At 40.2% G+C, this 18,472-nt stretch overlaps 1 protein-coding gene and 1 non-coding gene across 4 annotated transcripts in view; both read right to left on the bottom strand.

Moving 5' to 3' along the window:
* Positions 1-18,472, bottom strand: part of Fchsd2 (FCH and double SH3 domains 2) — a 246,047-nt gene that overhangs the window by 135,384 nt on the left and 92,191 nt on the right. The gene's annotated exons all lie outside the window — the stretch shown is intronic.
* Trnak-cuu (transfer RNA lysine (anticodon CUU)) lies at positions 10,321-10,393 on the bottom strand. The gene has a single exon. It is a non-coding gene; the product is annotated as a tRNA-Lys (tRNA).

Raw genomic sequence — 18,472 nt, 5'->3', positions numbered from 1 at the left:
TCAAGTTAGTTCACAGAGACAGGAATCATGACTTCTATGTGCTCTATGCAGCTGTTCAAGATCTAATCTGCATAGATACTCAGAAATGCTCCATGGCCATTATCAATAAGGTCCTAAATAACATTTCATGCCTCTGAGGGCATTTTATATACTTATTAACTAGTTCACTTTCTAAATTATGCTTAAAGCTGTATCAGATAGATGAATGGTCTGTTTACAAAGAAAATTATCCACACTAATTAGTTTGCTAAGGAAAATAAAGTTATGGTTGGCTATCTTTAAAAGATTTTTCTTCAGTCATTCCCCTGGCCCATGGGGAGTAGTGTTACTCTCTAAAACTGGTCCACTAGGCATATATTTATTTACATTGACTTGAACACCAGATACAAAAAGTTCCTTTGACTAGCAATATAATTCACACTGAAGGAGTGACTTCCATAAAAATGTGGTACTATCAGACTGCCTTGGGAACATCCAATGACATCCTATTCCAACTTTTTAAAAAGCTGTCAGTGTCTGATATAAGACTTGCTTTGTTTTACCATTCAATAACACTTGCTGTATTTCCCTAACAAGTGAAAAAATACAAAGAAAGCCACTGTTAAGAAGACATTGGGAAATGGACTGATGGTTTAACCTTTGACCCATTCAAGCCAGCAAGCTGAGCAGGGATGTGCTCCTGGCTTCTCCCAGAGCCCTTCTGCATGTAGCAATTCTTTCCAAAGCACAGAGTAAAATTAAAAATTAAATTTTACTAGGAGATTAGCATTAGGTGGCTTTTTTAAATATTAGGAAACAACATTTTTTTATTAATATTATTTTTTCCCAGCCCCATCACAGTTTCCCCTCCATCCTCTCCCCCCAGCCTCCCCCCTTATCCACTCCTCCTCCTTTCTTTTCAGAAAAGGGTAGGCCTCCCCATGGATATCAGCCAGCCATGGCATATCAAGGTGCAGTGATACTAGGCACCTCCTTTCCTATTAAGGCTGGATGAGGCAATGCAGTAGAAGGAAAGGGTCCCAAAAGCAGGTAACGGAGTCAGACACCCCAGCTCCCTCTGTTATGGTTCCCACAAGAAGACAAAGCTACACAACTGTAACATATGTACAGAGGGCCTAAGTCAGTCCTATGCAAGACATTGGTTGGTGGTTCAGTCTCGGAGAGCCCCTATGAGCCCAAGTCAGTTGATTCTGAGGGTTTTCCTTTGGTGTTCTTGGCCCCTCTGGCTCCCAAAATCTTTCCGCCCCCTCTTCCGCAGGATTCCCTGAGGTATGCCTAATGTTTGGTTGTGGGTCTCTGCATCTGTTTCCATCAATTGCTAGGTGAAGCCTCTCTCATGACAACTGTGCTAGGCAATGATCTTTGAGCATAGCAGAAGATCATTGAAATTCATTTCACTGATTTTTTTTTCCCAGTCATGTTTGGTTTCATCCTAGGTCTCTGGGCTGTTTAGCCTCTCTGGTCCTGGCCTTCCAGGCAGTGTCAGAAGTGGTCCTCTCATGGTATGGGTCTTAAGCTGGACCCAAAGAATGGATAAAGAAAATGTGGTATATTTACACAATGGAGTATTACTCATCTGTTAAAAACAATGAAATCATGAAATTTGCTGACAAATAGATGGAACTAGAAAAGATCATTCTGAGTGGGGTAACCCAGACCCAGAAAGACAAATATGGTATATACTTACTCATAAGTGAATATTAGCTGTAAAGTAAAAGTATAACCATACTACAATCCACAGACCCAGACGTTACATAACAAGGAAGACTCAAGGGGGGGCACTGTAAAGGGGAAATAGACTAGGTGGACAGCAGGACGGGGGGGGGAGGGTCTGGATGGGGGGAGGGTCTGGATGGGGGTGGGCATGAGAACAGGAGGGATCAGGTGTGGGGGAGGATGGAGGGAGGGGTACTGGGAAAGACAACATTCTTTGTATGCTATGCCTTCATATCACAAAATTCCAAATGTTACATAAATGACTTTTTTAAAATTAAGCACACTGTATAAGCCAGATGGAAGGTGTGATGACAGCTTTTACCACACTCTCACATCATTTTAATAGTAACAAAGAGCTTTATCCCTCTCTTTTAAATGTATTTACTTTTGTGAGTGCTAGGAACTGAACCCAGATCCTTTGTAAGAGCAGCAAATGTTCTTAACTACTAAGCCATCTCTCTGTCCCACATTCTTTTTCAATTTTTTGTTTTTAAAATCAGGGTCTCACTGTGTAGCCCTAGATAGCCTAGAACTCTCTGTGGACCAGGCTGAGCTTGAACATACAGAGATTAGCCTGCCTCTGCCTGAGTGCTGGGATTAAAAGTGTGCACCACACCAGCAACCCTAATCCCACTCTTCTTAAGGAAAGATTTGAAATGCTTGTTGTTTTTTTAAAGACAATAACAATTGAATTTAAGTACATTACTAAAATAGACATAAGTTCACCAGTAGGTATAGAGAATTAAGAGGCAAAAAATCTATAACTCTTTAAAACAATATTTTTACAAACCAATTCAAGTGATTTTGGAGAATATTCCTACTAGAAATTATACAACAAAAGATAAAAGGAAAACAAAACACAGACACTACCCTATTTGATAAATTTTTGCTCAATAGTTATATTTTTACAATTCTGCAATGTGTCATACAGATACCAGAATTAAACAAATACACAGAACACAGATGATAGAAGCCTAACATGTTACCCGATGTTGGAAAGAGGAAGTTAAAATAAACAAGAGAGGAATATGGAACAAGTAACTTAGGGGGATGAATTAAGAGTAAGAGGGATCTAAATCAAAATATACATAAAATAATTACAAAGATAGATGTACAATATATGAGAAGCAAAAAAATTACATAGATAGATGCACATATGTGAGTAGTAAAAAGCATGTTTCCTAGCTCTGTCCACTGAAAAGTCCTAGAAGCAATGACAGCAAAGCAGTAACTATATGTTCAGTGACAAGATCAGGGTTCCTTACAAAAAGGCTGACTTCGAGAGCTAGGGTAGGAAATATACCATGTGCTCCTGAACCATCTTATAATGCCATAAGGCAAGGGGACACACACACGGACACACACACCCCAGAGGAGACATGTCAACAGGGTTCAGGAGTCAACAAGCTTCCCATTGGCCAAGAATGCAGTAATTTGGGGCTAGAGAGATGGTTCAGTGGTTAAGAGCATTGATTGGTCTTCCAGAGGATCTAGGTTTGATTCCCAGCACCAACACAGCATATATATAATGAACCATTGTCACAGACCATTCAAGAGACCAAAAACTAAATGTAATGTTGATAGACATAAAGGATATGGGGGTGGGGGTCGGGATGGTGTTAACTCAGTGTGTAAAGTCTTTATTTGTGGTAATGCACTAATGTTGATTGTGAGAAATGTATCATAACAATGCTAACATATAATGCAGAAATCTGGGGACGATACCTCTATTACCTTTGTATTTTTTTCTAGTAAATTCAAAACTCTAAAAAAATAGCTTTGGGGTCTTATTATAGGACTTCTGGGTTTTCCACATCAAAGACTTGTTACTTCGGGTTTTTTGTTTGTCTGTTTTAATGTTCTTTTCAACCAATGAAAAGATTCTAGAATGCTATTAGAGTATTTATCTTCGGTTTATATAGATGGTCATGTACAGATTTACTGGTACCAAGTAAAAACCCAAACTGAATGTAATATAGTTCCAGTATTTTTAAGTAGTTTAAGATAGCTCAATGGGTTCAACAGGATTTTTGTCTTATTCTTTTCTTTCCTGTTAAGATAGGGTCCCATGGTGGTTTGAATGAGAATGACCCCTACAAGCTTGTTCCCAGTTGGTGGACTGTTTAGGAAGGATTAGGAAGTGTGGCCTTGTTGGAAGAGGTACATGTGTCACTGGGGGTGGGCTAACACATTTCAAAAGTCCATGCTAGGCCCAATTTTCTCCTCCTTCCCTCTACCTTCTCCCCCTCCCTCTCTCCACAACTTACAGATTAGATGTGAGCTCCAAACTACAGCTCTGGCATTATGTCTGCCTGCCTATAGCTTTGCTCCCTGCCATGATGATCATGGCCTAACCCCGTGTTCTGGAACTGCAAGCAAGCCCTCAATTATACTGCTACTTTTATACACTGTCTTGGTCATGGTGTCTCTTCACAGCAACAAAACAGTAACTAAGACAGGTCCCATGTAGCCCAGGCTGACCTCAAATTCACCACAGAGCCAATGATGACCTTGAACTCTTCCCGCCTCCACATGTTGAAATTATACGCATATGCTGTCATGCCCAGTTTTATGTAGTCTAGGGCCCAGTTTATTATAACATTATCAAAACTAGGATTAGCACTTGCCTGGAATGCTTGAGGTCCTAGGTTCTAACCTTAGCATCAGGAAAAAAAATTATCAATTGGAAAACACAAACTATAGCTTCGAAAATTTTAGAATAAAATGTGCAAAATTCTAGCTTTTTCAGAATATTAAAAGTCAGCAAACATCCTCAAAACAGTACCATTTAAAATGTCTCCTAAATTTAACATCCTATTTTCAGGGTAAAGAGTAGCAGGTAACTATTTAAAAGGCCCTGTCACAAGGTTTTTATTGGGGGAGAAATGATTTGGTTTCTGTTGTTTTCAAGCAATAAAAAGTGTTAACAGTAGTCAGCATGACTGAGCTACCCACTGATGTCAAAGACAGCTGTAAAAGCAGTTCCTTCTCGAAAGCAGAAGCTGGAATGTATTTAATCAGCAAGCAAATGGTATCTCGTGTGCCTCAGCACAGCCATCTGGGAACAGAGGTGGAGATTCAGGAGAAATAAATGTGTCTGGACAGTTCAATCAAAGGAGAGCCATTCTTCTTTCCTTTCTTATTGGCTGGACACATACACAACTAATCACTGGAGCTAACATCTGAGAGTTTGTTCATTTTGAGATGTTCACACTTCTTTGTGAACTTCTATAAACATCATCTAATATGGTAAACAGATGTTTTTAAAAGTTAATTAATTTATATAAGATCAACCAGATAGTTAAGTATATGTTCTAATTCAGGCCATTTCACAACGTTTATAATACTTCCAGACTACTCAATTCAATCAGATAAAATCACACAAGCTATTTCAAATCACTATACATTTTGATTGACAGCTGTAAATGAGTTCTTTAAAGAACAGAACTATAAAAACCTGGCATAGTTCACAATCTTTGTTCAGTATATAATTGATGAGCTAATTCATTCCTCACTTTGGTGAACAACTATACATATACACTATAAAATTAGTAGCCTAGGCCGGGTGGCAGTGGTGCATGCCTTTAATCCCAGCACTTGGGAGACAGGGTCAGGCGTATCTCTGTGAGTTTGAGGCCAGTCAGGTCTACAGAGCAAGATCCAGGACAGACATCAAAACTACAAAGAGAAACCCTATCCAAAAAAAAAAGTAGCCTTTATTTTTCAGAGCAAAGAAATTGAACAGGAAGTACAAGGTTCCCATTCAGCTGTTCATACCATTTTTTATTATTAAAATTTTTCTTTAGTATGACACATTTGTTACAATTATGAAATATTAGTACATTGTTAACTAAAGTTCATGGCTTGCATTACTATTTACTATTTAAGAAATACCATGCTATTAGTTTTGACAAATGGACATCATGTATCTACCACTACTTTGTAAGTTTCACTACTGTAAAACCTTCTGGTGCCTCCATTCCTGCCTCATCCCCATAATCACTTCCAATCTCTGACCTTTACTATCTATATAATTTTGCCTTTTCAGCATGTATTTGTAATCATACAGCATACAAGTTTTTTTTTCCCTATTAGGATTTTTCACTTGATAATATGATTACATAATTCCTCCATGTCTTTCAGTGGCTTAACTCCTCATTGTCTGATTTACCAGTTTCCTTATCCATTCACCTATGGAAGGATGTCTAGGTTGTTTATAAATTTTGGAAACTATAAACAAAAAGGGTATAAACATTCATTGCAAGATTTTTGTGTGAATATATGTTTTCAACACATTTGGCTTAAATGTAAAGGCTAATAACTGCTGATCATATAACAAAGTTTTGTTTCCAAAGTGGCAGTGCCATCTTGGATTCCTACTGGCAACAAAGCACCCTATCTCTCCACACCCTAGGCAGTATTTGGCATTCTCACAATTTGGGAATGCAACTGTCTCATTAGTGATTTCCTAGTGACACAATGCTGGACCATCTGTGCTTGCTCATCTGCCATCTTTAAATTTCTTTTAGCAGAGTTGTTTGTTCCAGTCTTTTGCCCACTTTTAAGATGGGATGTGCCTTAGTTAGGGTTACTATTACTTTGATGTAACATCCTGACTAAAGACAACTTGGGGGAAAAGGTTTATTTCATTCACAGTTCCACATGACAGTTCATCATCAAAAGAAGTGTGAGGACAAGAACTCAAGCAGGGCAGGAACCTGGAGACAGAAGCTGATGCAGAGGCCATGGAGGGTACTACTGACTGGCTGGATCCTCATGGCTTGCTCAGTCTGCTTTCTTATAGAACCCAGGACCACCAGATAGCAATGGCACCACCCACAATGAGCTAGGCCCTCCTCCACCAGTCACTAATTAAGAAAATGCTCTATAGGCCTGCTTATAGCACATTCTTATAGAGATATATACTCAACTGAGGCTACCTCCTCTCAGATGACTATTAACTTGGGTCAAGTTGACATAAAACTAGCCAGCACAGGATACTTTATTATTATTATTATTATTATTATTATTATTATTATTATTATTATTCAGTTTTAAGAGTTCTTTCCATATTACTGATATAATTTTCTTGCAAATATTTTTCCCAGTTCTGTGTTTTTTCTTTTAACAATGTCACTTGCAGAACAGCTGTCACTTACTGTCTATTTTTAACTCTGAGTTCTTATTAACAAGTGAAGGAGTCTTTAGGACCCCAAATCACATTAATCTAAGATAATGAAAATGCTATGACACAGAAACATTTTAGTGTTACTTGTTTTAAAGAAAAACCACTTATCATGTAACTACTGCAAATAGAAATGAAAATGTCAGAGACATTTATTAGTAAATAAAATTTTAAAAGACCCTTTTAAAATAGCCAAATGAATGGAAACACATGAACTATGAACCAAAGGCTGAGGGGCCCCCAGCTGGATCAGGCCCTCTGAATGGGTGAGACAGTTGATTGGCTTGATCTGTTGGGGAGGCAACTAGGCAGTAGGACCAAGTCCTGTGCTCATTGCATGAGTTGGCTGTTTGAAACCTGGAGCTTATGCAGGGACACTTGGCTCAGTCTGGGAGGAAGGGACTGGACCTGCCTGGACTGAGTCTACCAGGTTAATCACAGTCCTTGGGGGAGGATTTGCCCTGGAGGAGGTGGGAATGGGGGGTGGACTGGGGTTAAAGGGAGGGGGTGGGAGGGGGGAGAATAGGGGAACCCATGGCTGATATGTAGAGCTGAATGGTATTGTAAAATTAAAAAAAAAAAAAAAAAAAAAGACCCTTTTTAAAAAAGTTCATTTGCTGGGCAGTGGTGGCACATGCCTTTAATCCCAGCACTCGGGAGGCAGAGGCAGGTGGATCTCAGTGAGTTCGAGGTTAGCCTGGTCTACAAAGCAAGTTCCAGGAAAGGCACAAAGCTACATAGAGAAACCCTGTCTCAAAATACCAAAAAAAAAAAAAAAAAAAAGAGTCCATTTTTCCTACAAAATTTTAAACTGCATTTACATAAGGGTTAAAGCTGAATTTTTAAAACATCTTTTAAGGCCGGGCGGCGGTGGCGCACGCCTTTAGTCCCAGCACTCGGGAGGCAGAGCCAGGCGGATCTTTGTGAGTTCGAGGCCAGCCTGGGCTACCAAGTGAGTTCCAGGAGAGGCGCAAAGCTACACAAAGAAACCCTGTCTCGAAAAACCAAAAAAAAAAAAAAAAAAACATCTTTTAAGAAAGACCAGCCTATGGTAGCATATGCCTATAGATCCTAGAACTTGGGAGGCAGAAGCAGGTGGATCCCTGTGAGTTCAAGATTAGCTTAATCCACATAATGAGTTCCATGACAGCCATGATTAGTAGAGACCCTGTCTCAAAAAATAAAATAAAATAAACATGAATAACTACTTTAAATCTCAGCACTCAAAAAGCAAAGGCAAGTGAATCTCTGAGGCAAGCCTAGTCTAAATATCGTGTTTCAGGCCAGCCAAGGATACATAGTGAGACCCTGCCTGGGAGTAGAAGGAGACATTAAAACTGTCAAGTAGAATATCTAATTGGATTTTATTGGTAAAAATGTAAATATTACTAATCTTTTTTTGTTTGTTTGTTTTGAGACAGGGTTTCCTCTATGTAACCACTCTGGCTGTCCTGGAACTCGCTCTATAGACCAGGCTGGTCTCAAACTCGTGGAGATCCACTTGTCTCTGAGTGCTGGGATTAAAGGCATGTACCACCACCAGCAGCCTTTCGTGTGTGTGTGTGTGTGTGTGTGTGTGTGTGTGTGTGTGTGTGTGTGTGTTTAAATATTACTCATCCTTAAAGAAGCAATTTCTAACTGTTCAAGCTTACAACATACAAATGACGACTCACAAAAATACTTTATTAACATTAAAAGCAAGTGTCAAAGTCTGAGCTTACACTAACAAGGATCAAAGTTCCTAGTTTTACAGAAACATCTCAAGTTAGGAACCACATCAATAAAACATAATATCTCAAAACTCAAGAGTGAAGAGAGAAAATCACCAAGGCATCAACCTTTTTGAAAGTGTAGCTTTTCATTGTTTTTCAACTTTGATAAATGAATCACAAAACATTATGCATTTTATTTACTGACGGTCAGGTAAATTCTGACAAACTAGGTAGTAGTGAATAACAAATGAAAGTCACTCTTTTTTTTAAGTTGTAGTTGCTCCATCACCAGCCCTTTGTAGCATTAAACAGATTATTATTTTGTTTATTTGATGTGGGAATACACACAGTGCAGATACGGAGGTGAAATGACAACTCAGACTTGGTTCTCTCCTCCTGTCATGTGGGTCCCAGGGATCAAACTCAGGTTCTCAGGCTTAGTGGCAAATGCCCTTACCCCCTGAGCCATCTTACCTGACCAGCCCTTGGATTTTAGAGACAGTGTGGCTTCAAACTTAAGATCCTCCTGCTGCTAGAGCCCCAGTGCTGGGACTGATTACAGGGGTGCACCACAGTGCCCAGCTACAAATGAAAATGTTCTGGATACAAAGTTTTAAAGCAAAATTTACAAAATTTACTCCATCCGTACCTGAAGTAAATGTTACTTGTTGATTAGACTGTTGCAGTAGGAATAAGACCTGACAATTTAACAAAGTTGACAAGTAATTCCCCTGAGTAGCTATTATTGAGAATCTCTGACACACTGGTGAAGAGCAAAGACATACATACACGAGTTGAACTTTAAGTTCATCTACTTGTGTTGATCTTGCATTTCCTTATCTCAAAAATAAAAATAGTAATAGACCAACTTCAATGATGCTGAGATAATTAAGTGTGGAATATTCCTTTACACTGTGTGAATATATGCCACTGTGATTGGTTTAATAAAGAAGCTAATTGGCCAATAGCTGGACAGGATAAGGTTAGGGGGGAAGCCAAAGAGAGACTGCTGGGAAGAAGATGGGTAGAGTCAGAGGAGTTGCAAGCAAACACATAGAAACAAGATGGGTATGCCAAGCTGAAAAAAGGTACCAAGCCACATGGCAAAGCATAGATAAGAAATATGGGTTAATTTAAATGTAAGAGTTACCCAGAAACAAGCCTGAGCTATTGGCCAAGAATTTATAATTAGTATTAAGTCCCTGTGTGATTATTTGGGAGCAGCTTGAGGGACAGAAACTTTTGACTACAATTAAATGAGTTGGGGTGAGGAGGGGAGGCACAGACTTAGGCAAAGCAAGGCAGGCTTGTACGTGCTCAACAAGGCTTTCATTCAAGTATTGCTGAAGACATAAAGTGCTGTGGATATTGTTCTATATAAATAAAACACTGGTGGCCAGTGACGAGGCAGGAAGTAGGTGGGACAAGGAGAGAGGAGAATTCTGGGAAGCAGAAGGCTGAAGGGGGAGACACTGCAGCCACGGCCAGGAGAGGCAACCTGTAAAGACGCCGGTAAGCCACCAGCCACGTGGCAAGGTATAGATTTATAAAAATGGGTTAATTTAAGATAAAAGAACAGTTAGCAGAAAGCCTGCCACGGCCATACAGTTTATAAGTGATATAAGCGTCTGAGTGATTATTTTATAAGTGGATTGTGGGACTGTGGGGCTTGGGGAACCTGGAGAGAAGCCCTCTAGCAACAAATGGCGCCCAACGTGGGGCCCGAACCCACGACCCTGAGATTAAGAGTCTCATGCTCTACCGACTGAGCTAGCCGGGCTGGTGATAGAGGGATGTGGAGAAGGGGATGCTTAGATGAAGCCATATATACACAGCCAAGAAGAATGGACAGCTGAATTCAAAAACCGTCAACAATTTCCAGAATTTAAAATCCTGAATTATGACATGACACTAGTGGAATTCAGGTGTTTCTGGTATATGGACTGCTCTCACCCAATGTGAGGTTGAACTGTTGACCTTGTGTACAACCTACTTCACAAATGAGTCTGTCAGATACCATAAGCCTATAGGCTGAAGATGATGCCCCAACACTGTGGAGAAACCTCAGGTGACTGTCCAGGCAGCTGGCTGTTTCTGTCAACTCACAAAATTTTTGGAAGTTGCTTTTGTGCACTTCCTGTTTTTATTTTTGTTAGCTAATATTATTTCCTTCTTGGGTCTCTGAGGGAGTTGAAGATTAGTTAGTTATAGTTGAAGATTAATTAGGATAGAAAGTGAATTAGATACATTTTGGACTTACTAAAATAGGATAGATAAGGGAATTATTTTCTCTGATTTGTCAAATACAAATGGACTAGACATCGTTTAGGTATTTGTTACTTGTATATATTGTATATAGTTATTGTACTTTTGTATATAGTTTTTCTTTTGTTAGTTATAACCTTTTGCCTTTTTTCTTTTTATTAAAATAGAAAAGGGGAAATGTGGTGATATTTTATTTGTACTGAAATGTTATTTTAATTTTATGTTAATAAATAAAGTTGCCCTGGGGTCAGAGCTATTAGAGCCATAGTAAGAGCGTGGTGGTTAGAAGAGCTAGGTAGATTTCTGTGTGTTCAGGGATACAGCCAGTATTGGAGACATACGCCTTTAAGACCTGGAGGGCGGTACTTACAGGCAGTGATGAGGCAGTCATGTGGTTGGGTTTGCAACCAATGAGAAGGAAGAACAGAAAGATTATTTAAACAGGGACACAGGAAGTACCTCCCTCTCTCGGGGAAGCTAGGAGCACTGCAGGAGGTAAGATTTTATCTCTGAGCTCTGACCTCTCGGCTTTTCTCTTTTACCTTGGCTCTGTGTTTCTTATTTTAATAATACGATTGGATACATCTACATATTGCCTTGACATTTTCAATTTATATGCTAATGTTACTGTAAGTATTGGACATGTCCACTATTCTTTAAAAAGTCATTGTTAAAATAAGAATAGTCAAATATTTAAACTGATATTCACTTTTAGATGAGGAGACTAAAAACTAACAGTGAACCAGGATAGACAGGAAAGAAAGTCAGCCTTTACTAGAACTAAGATCACAAGATCTTCAAAGCTTCCAGGGAGAGTTGAATACTAAGGGAGCTTTAAGGGGAAAAATTAACACAACTAAAAGCATACAAGTATTAGAACCAAGAAAATAATTTTGAATTGTTTCTAAGGTAAGAAACAACAAAATATAACAATCAATAAAATTGAAAAGCAGACATTGTAATCTCTATCCTAGTATGTCTTAGTTAGGGTTTTTATGGCTGTGATAAAACACCATGACCAAAAGCAACTTGAGGAGGAAAGGGCTTATTTGAATTTACAGATTGTAGTGCATCATCTAGAAGTCAGGGCAGGAAGGGGGCGGCGGAGAACTGATGCAGAGGCCATGGAGGAGTGCTGCTTACTGGCTGTGTTCTCTGTGGCTTGCTCAGTCTGCTTTCTTATGCAACCTAGGACCACCAGCCCAGGAGTGGCACCACCCACAGTGGACCTCCCACATCCATCAGTAATTTTGAAAATGCCCCAGAGGCTTGCCTACAGGCCAATCTTATAGAAGCATGTTTCAATTGTGGTTCCCTCTTTTCAGATAACTGTAACTTTTGTCAAGCTGACAATAATCTACCCAGGACAAATACAGTATTTCACAACATTGTACATGGTCTTTTAAAAACATTTTTATTAGCATATACAAGTATGCACACACACACACACACACACACACACACACACACACACACACACACAGGCACATGATGAAGGGGAGGAACACATGTAGCAATCAGAGGACAATTTTGTGGAGTCAATTCTCTCCTTCCAATTTCACAAAGGTTAGTGGAATCAAACTCAGGGTGCCAGGTTTGAACAGCAAGTGCCTTTACCCAATGAGATGTCTTGCAAGCCCAGGCATTCATGGTGTGAAGTTAAACAAATGTGGGTTCAAATTTCAGCCCTACTACTTATAAATGACAAGATAAAGTAATTAACAACTCAGCCTCAGTTTACTCAACTGGAAAATGTGTACATAAAAGAGCCTAAAATCTAATGATCAGAACAATTCCTAGCATACAGCAAATTACCTAACAAATGATAATTATGATTAATGTGACTGAAAACTCATTATTATTAAATGCAAAATAAAGTCTACAGATTTCAGTTCTGTTTGGATGTAATCCTCAGTCCAATGAACAACAAGTATGTTTTTATATATTTATCTCATGTAACAGAACCTAACCACTACACAAAAGATACTCGTACTTCAATCCTCAAAAAGTCTTCCCCAGGAATATTGTGCTCACAGAATTACTTTTTCTCACTTTTTATTAAGCCAGGAATAACCATGATGATGCACACCTTTAATCCCAGCACTCTGGAGGCTGAGGCAGAGGATCTCTGAGTTTGAGGTCAGCCTGGTCTGCATGATAAGTCCTGAAATTATACACAAACAAGTAACTGAGCAAGTTTCATTTATATACTCAGGGTTACATATAGCAACAATTAAAGAAATAAAGGCCATGAATTTGAGAGAAAGCAAGGAATGGAGTAAATAGGAAAGGTTGGAGGCAAGAAAGGGAAGAAGAAAAATAGTATTTTAATTTCAAAAGAATAAAGTATTGTAAAAAGATAATTAAAACAAAACAGAAAACCCCACACATTTTAAATGCTGTCTTAGTCACTGTTCTATTGCTGTGAAGAGACACCACAACCAAGACACTTTTTTTGGGTGGGGGTTTCAAGACAGGGTTTCTCTGTGTAGCTTTGTGCCTTTCCTGGATCTCACTCTGTAGACCAGGCTGGCCTCAAACTCACAAAGATCCACCTGCCTCTGCCTCCTGAGTGCTGGGATTAAAGGGTGCGCCACCACTGCCCAGCCCAAGACACTCTTATAAAAGAAAACATTTAATTGGGGGTTTGCTTAAAGTTTCAGAGGCTTATTTCATTATCATCATGGTGAGAAGCACAGCAGCACTCAGGTAAACATGATACTAGGGAAGTAACGCAGAGTTCTATGTCCTGATCCATTGACAGAGAGAGAGAGACTCTGGGTCTGATATGGAGTTTTGAAACCTCAAAGCCCACCCTCAGTAACACACTTCCTCCAACAAGGCCACACCTCCTAATCCTTGTAATCCTTTCAAATAGTTCCACTCCCTGGTGATCAAGCATTCAAATATATAAGCCCTTGCTGCTCTTCCAGTGCTCCTAACCTCGAGCCATCTCTCCAGCCCAGTGCTGCTCTTCCAAAGGACCAGAGTTCATCTGGTGGCTCACGATGGACTGTGACTCCAGCTTTGGGAGATGACACACCCTCTTCTGGCCTCCTTGAATATTCACACACATGTGACATACACATTAAGTAAAAATAAAAATAAATGTTTAAAAAAAAATACTGGGACTGGAGAGGTGGCTCAGAGGTTAAGAGCACCGACTGCTCTTCCAGAGGTCCTGAGTTCAATTCCCAGCACCCACATGGTGGCTCACAACCATCTGTAATGAGATCTGGCACCCTCTTCTGTATACATAATAAATAAATAAATCTTTAAAATAAATAAATACTGATATATCTTCAAAAGCTATTTGATTCTCATGTCAAATAATGAATATAAAGTACCTAATGCACATTCTGCTAAAGGTATTTGATAATGTCTCAGTAGTATTCAATCTCTCACTTATTCAATAAATATTTAATAAAGCTGAGTAATTATTACTATCATAAGCAGACAAAAATTTTGGTAAACTGTTTTTAAAGGAGTTTATCAATTTATCATTTACTTATTTCAAAATGAGGATTGTCATATATGATTACAGAATCTATCAATTACAAGTTGATGTTACCAATAAATTCAACTCAGTGGTTATTATGTACAAGAAATATGAGAGTTTGTCACATATACTAAAAAAGATGAATGGAAGCCTGGGGAGATGGTGTAGTCTGTAAAGTGCCTGTCACATAAGAATGATAAGAATGAGAACTTGCACCGGGCGGTGGTGGTGCATGCCTTTAATCCCAGCACTCGGGAGGCAGAGGCAGGTGGATCTCTGTGAGTTCAAGGCCAGCCTGGGCTACAGAGTGAGTTCCAGGAAAGGCGCCAAAGCTACACAGAGAAGCCCTGTCTCGAAAAACCAAAAAAAAAAAAAAAAAAAAAAAAGGATGAGAACTTGCATTCACACAGATCCCCAGCATCCACATAAAAGCAGGCATGGTGGTACACATCTATAACCCCAGCACTGGGAAGGGAAGAGATTGAACAGGCAGATCCCTGGACCTCATCATCAGTCTGGTCAATCAGTGAGTCCCAGGGTCAATGAGGGACTCTGCATCAAGCAATAAGATGGAGAACACATGCGGACTGTTCACTGCCTCAGCCGTGTGACAATCCTTGCCCATCTCCAATACACATTGGGGATCAGGTTCTTCTCTTTCCTCCAGGCCAGCGCCCTTTATCCCTTTCCCCTAAGTGGCAGGGACCCTTTAAGGTAATTCTTGTAACCCCCCACCCCCACCCCGCCTTAAGGTAATTCTTGTAACCCCCACAGCTGCTAAACTCGAGGGCTTTCCTCACTGGGTCCACCTGTCTCACCTAAAACCTTTTATCTCACTTTCATCCCAGAAAAATCTCTCTTCATATACAGTGAAACAAACAGGGCCTCTCACTCTCAAGCTCCAGAGGACATCAGGATCCACTGCCTTGTCACCAATTCCAGAGGAATCAGGTATCACCTCTTCCTTTCCCAACCAGGGCCACACAGAGCCAGAGGCAAAAGGACCATCAAGAATATCCAGGCGGTAATAATAATGTAATACAACAATTTACCATTGTTCAATACTCAGCAACTGATCACCTGTGTTTCCTAAGTGCTAACTTAATAAGGGAAACAGGTGCCTTAAATAAACTACTTCCAGCAAGGCTTGTCTAAGGAAAACAGGTGCCTTAAATGAGCTACCTCTAATGAGGCTTGTCTCAGATAGAAATTAAGCAGAGTACTAAGACCAGATCTACCTCAGGTAAATGTCACATGCCTCTATCTGGGCAGGCCAAATCTACCTCAGACAAATGCCAACTCCAAAATAAAATAATAATGATTCTTTCTCTCTAAGCTCTTTCTATGTCAACAGTATCTTGTTAAACAGAAGGTCCCCAGCAGCAGCAGCACAGGAGGTCCCCAACCACAGCACGGATGGACAGCTGCAGAATGAGGAGACGGCAGAACGTCATTCTAGGACCTCCACCATCATCCCAGGACTTCACAAGATACCCCTCATCACCCCAAGAGCCAACCAACGCCCACTATTCAGCTGGAAGCAGTCTTTGAGAGAAACGTCGCCCCCGTACCCAGTCAACCACAATTTTTTTCTTTTTTAAAAAGGAAAGAGTCGGGAATGAAGGGTTCACAACACGCCCCCACAGTCGCATATACCAGGCGGACACTTCCGCCTAGCCAATTCCAGGTCAGGATAGGCATTTCCGGGTCAGGGTGTCTCTCGTAACCAGGATACCCGCCGGACCTGGACACCTCCGCCTAGCAAGTTCCGGGTCAAGGCATCTTGCGTGACCAGGATCTGTGACGTTACATGGCCACATAAGCGCGCAACGTGACCATGTGATCTACGCACATGCATGGAGTAGTGACGTGACCTGGCCACACCCCCAGCCGGTTTTAAAGCGGAGTGCCATGATTCCCAGTCCCTCTTCTTCTTCACGCACGTGTCTCTCCCACAGGCCTGAGCACTCTCTGTCCCTTTATCTCTAATAAACTCTTATAAGCGGGGGGGAAAAAAAAAAAAGATGGAGAACACTAGAGAAGCACCCAATATCAACCTCTGGCCTTCATATTCATGCATTCATATTGCATGCATAGGAGCACACACAGAGAAGTAAAACAAAGTAAACTCAAAACTCAATGTGCATGTATATATTTATCACAAGCTGAATGCAGATGAGTAACAGAGACTTCTTACTAGCGATATGTACTCTAGTAAGTAAAAACCTCCTAAATTCATGTATGAATTTTACCAAGGAAAATGAACTCATTACCATTTCAGGGCTTTAGATGTTTCTTCTTTCTTTCCTTACTTAGGTGTTTAAGTTCCTCACATAAGTGCAGTAGGCTGCTGTTAGAAAACATTAGCCAACACTTGAAATTTATAGAAGGATGAACATAAATCATTTTCAAAGTTTCTTTTAAAATTATCACATCCCTAGTTAATATTCATGAGGATAATTTCACAAGCGTAGTTACAAAACTAAGGCAGAGGAACACAGCTAAATATAGCTATGCCAGTGGAAGAAAAGGAAATTTCTCTTGCCTTAAAATGAAGAAATTAGGTTCGATGGAAATGTTTCCTAAATAACCATTTCATAACATTTTAACCAAATTATTCATTACTGAGAAGTAACACTTAGGAGAACCAGATAATAGTGCACAAAGGCTGAGTTCATTTGATTCAGACAGGTGGCTAGTCTAGAGCTCTGGGTTAGCAGTCCCAACCCACCCACAATAGCCCTAAAGACGATTATGCAAATGTCAGCGACTGGGTATTTTCCCAGGAACAGGAGAAGGGTTCCTAGTAGAAGCTGCAATTGTTCAGCAGTCATGTGGAAAAACAAGCAGAGTTGTGTTGGGGCTTTTTTTTCTCCCTCCCTAATTGCTGGAGGCAGAGTGTTTTCATCAAGAGCACTAATTCAGTATGTATGAGATATATAAACACTTACACATACACACGTGTGTATTTGTTTGATGTACACTTCTCAAAATCCATGAACAGTTTATCCCATCCTCATCCCCAAGATGCCCTGGCTGAACACTCTCCCTTCTAATCAATGTCACATTTCATCTCTTAGATACCTGTTCCACTGCCAGTAAGAAACAGGAACTTAGAAACCCTTGAGCACTTGCTCTTTTGTTTTACTTTGAAAACATTCTTCATATATGTGAAATATTTTCTTTCTCATCAGGGACACAATCAATGTAACACATGAAACCCAAAAATACAACACTGACAAGTGAATACTATTGCTTTACAGCATGCTATTAACATTTTGGGGGTTATTTTTTGATGTAAAGTCATCAGAGTCTTCAGTTTCTGAATGGGTAGTTTTCAGGCAGCCCACTTCTGCCATCTGGTCTGGGCTTGGTAGCACATGACTTTAATTTCAGGCCTGGGAAGACAGAGATAGGTAGATCTCTGTGAGTTGAAGGCCAGCCTAATCTACAAAGAGCTCTAGGCCAGCCAGACCTACATAGTGAGACTCTCTTTTTCTTCTTGGTTTATCAAGACAGGGTTCCTCTGTGTAGCCCTGACTGGCCTGGAATTCACTCTAGACCCGGCTGGCCTGGAACTCAGAGATCCTCTGGCTTCTGCCTCCTGAGTGCTGGGATTAAAGGTGTGTGCCACTACCACCAGCTGAGACCCTCTAAAAAAATTAATATTCTTTCACAATTTCTTACAGTGTGACTTGTGATTCTACAATATTCAGAAGCAATGTATATGGTTGCCAGGTTCTCCAAGTATCTTTCAGTTCTCTACCTGTTAGAGGGCATGACTGGCATTCCCTACCCCCTGCCCTAAACCTCTCCAGCCCAAGGACTGAGCTGCTCTTCCCCCATTACCTTCACTATAATCCAACTGTTTTGGTCACTACTCCCCTCTCCCCTCTCCTCACATGGCCTGGCTCAGGGTCATGTTCACTCTGGGCTCTCCCAGATGTCCCTGCCTCTCAGTATGTTCTCCCTTTTACCTACAATAAACCTTCTCCTCCACCATACCTAGGAGCAGTTATGTCCTTCCTTTTTCTTTTTTTTATTCAACAACTACTCTAGGAAATTCTCTAGTACAGGTAAAAACATGTTTAATCC

The sequence above is a fragment of the Peromyscus maniculatus genome, chromosome 1 (genome assembly GCF_049852395.1).
Source record: "Peromyscus maniculatus bairdii isolate BWxNUB_F1_BW_parent chromosome 1, HU_Pman_BW_mat_3.1, whole genome shotgun sequence".
Taxonomy (NCBI): domain Eukaryota; kingdom Metazoa; phylum Chordata; class Mammalia; order Rodentia; family Cricetidae; genus Peromyscus; species Peromyscus maniculatus.
This window is presented reverse-complemented; position numbering and strand designations above follow the sequence as displayed.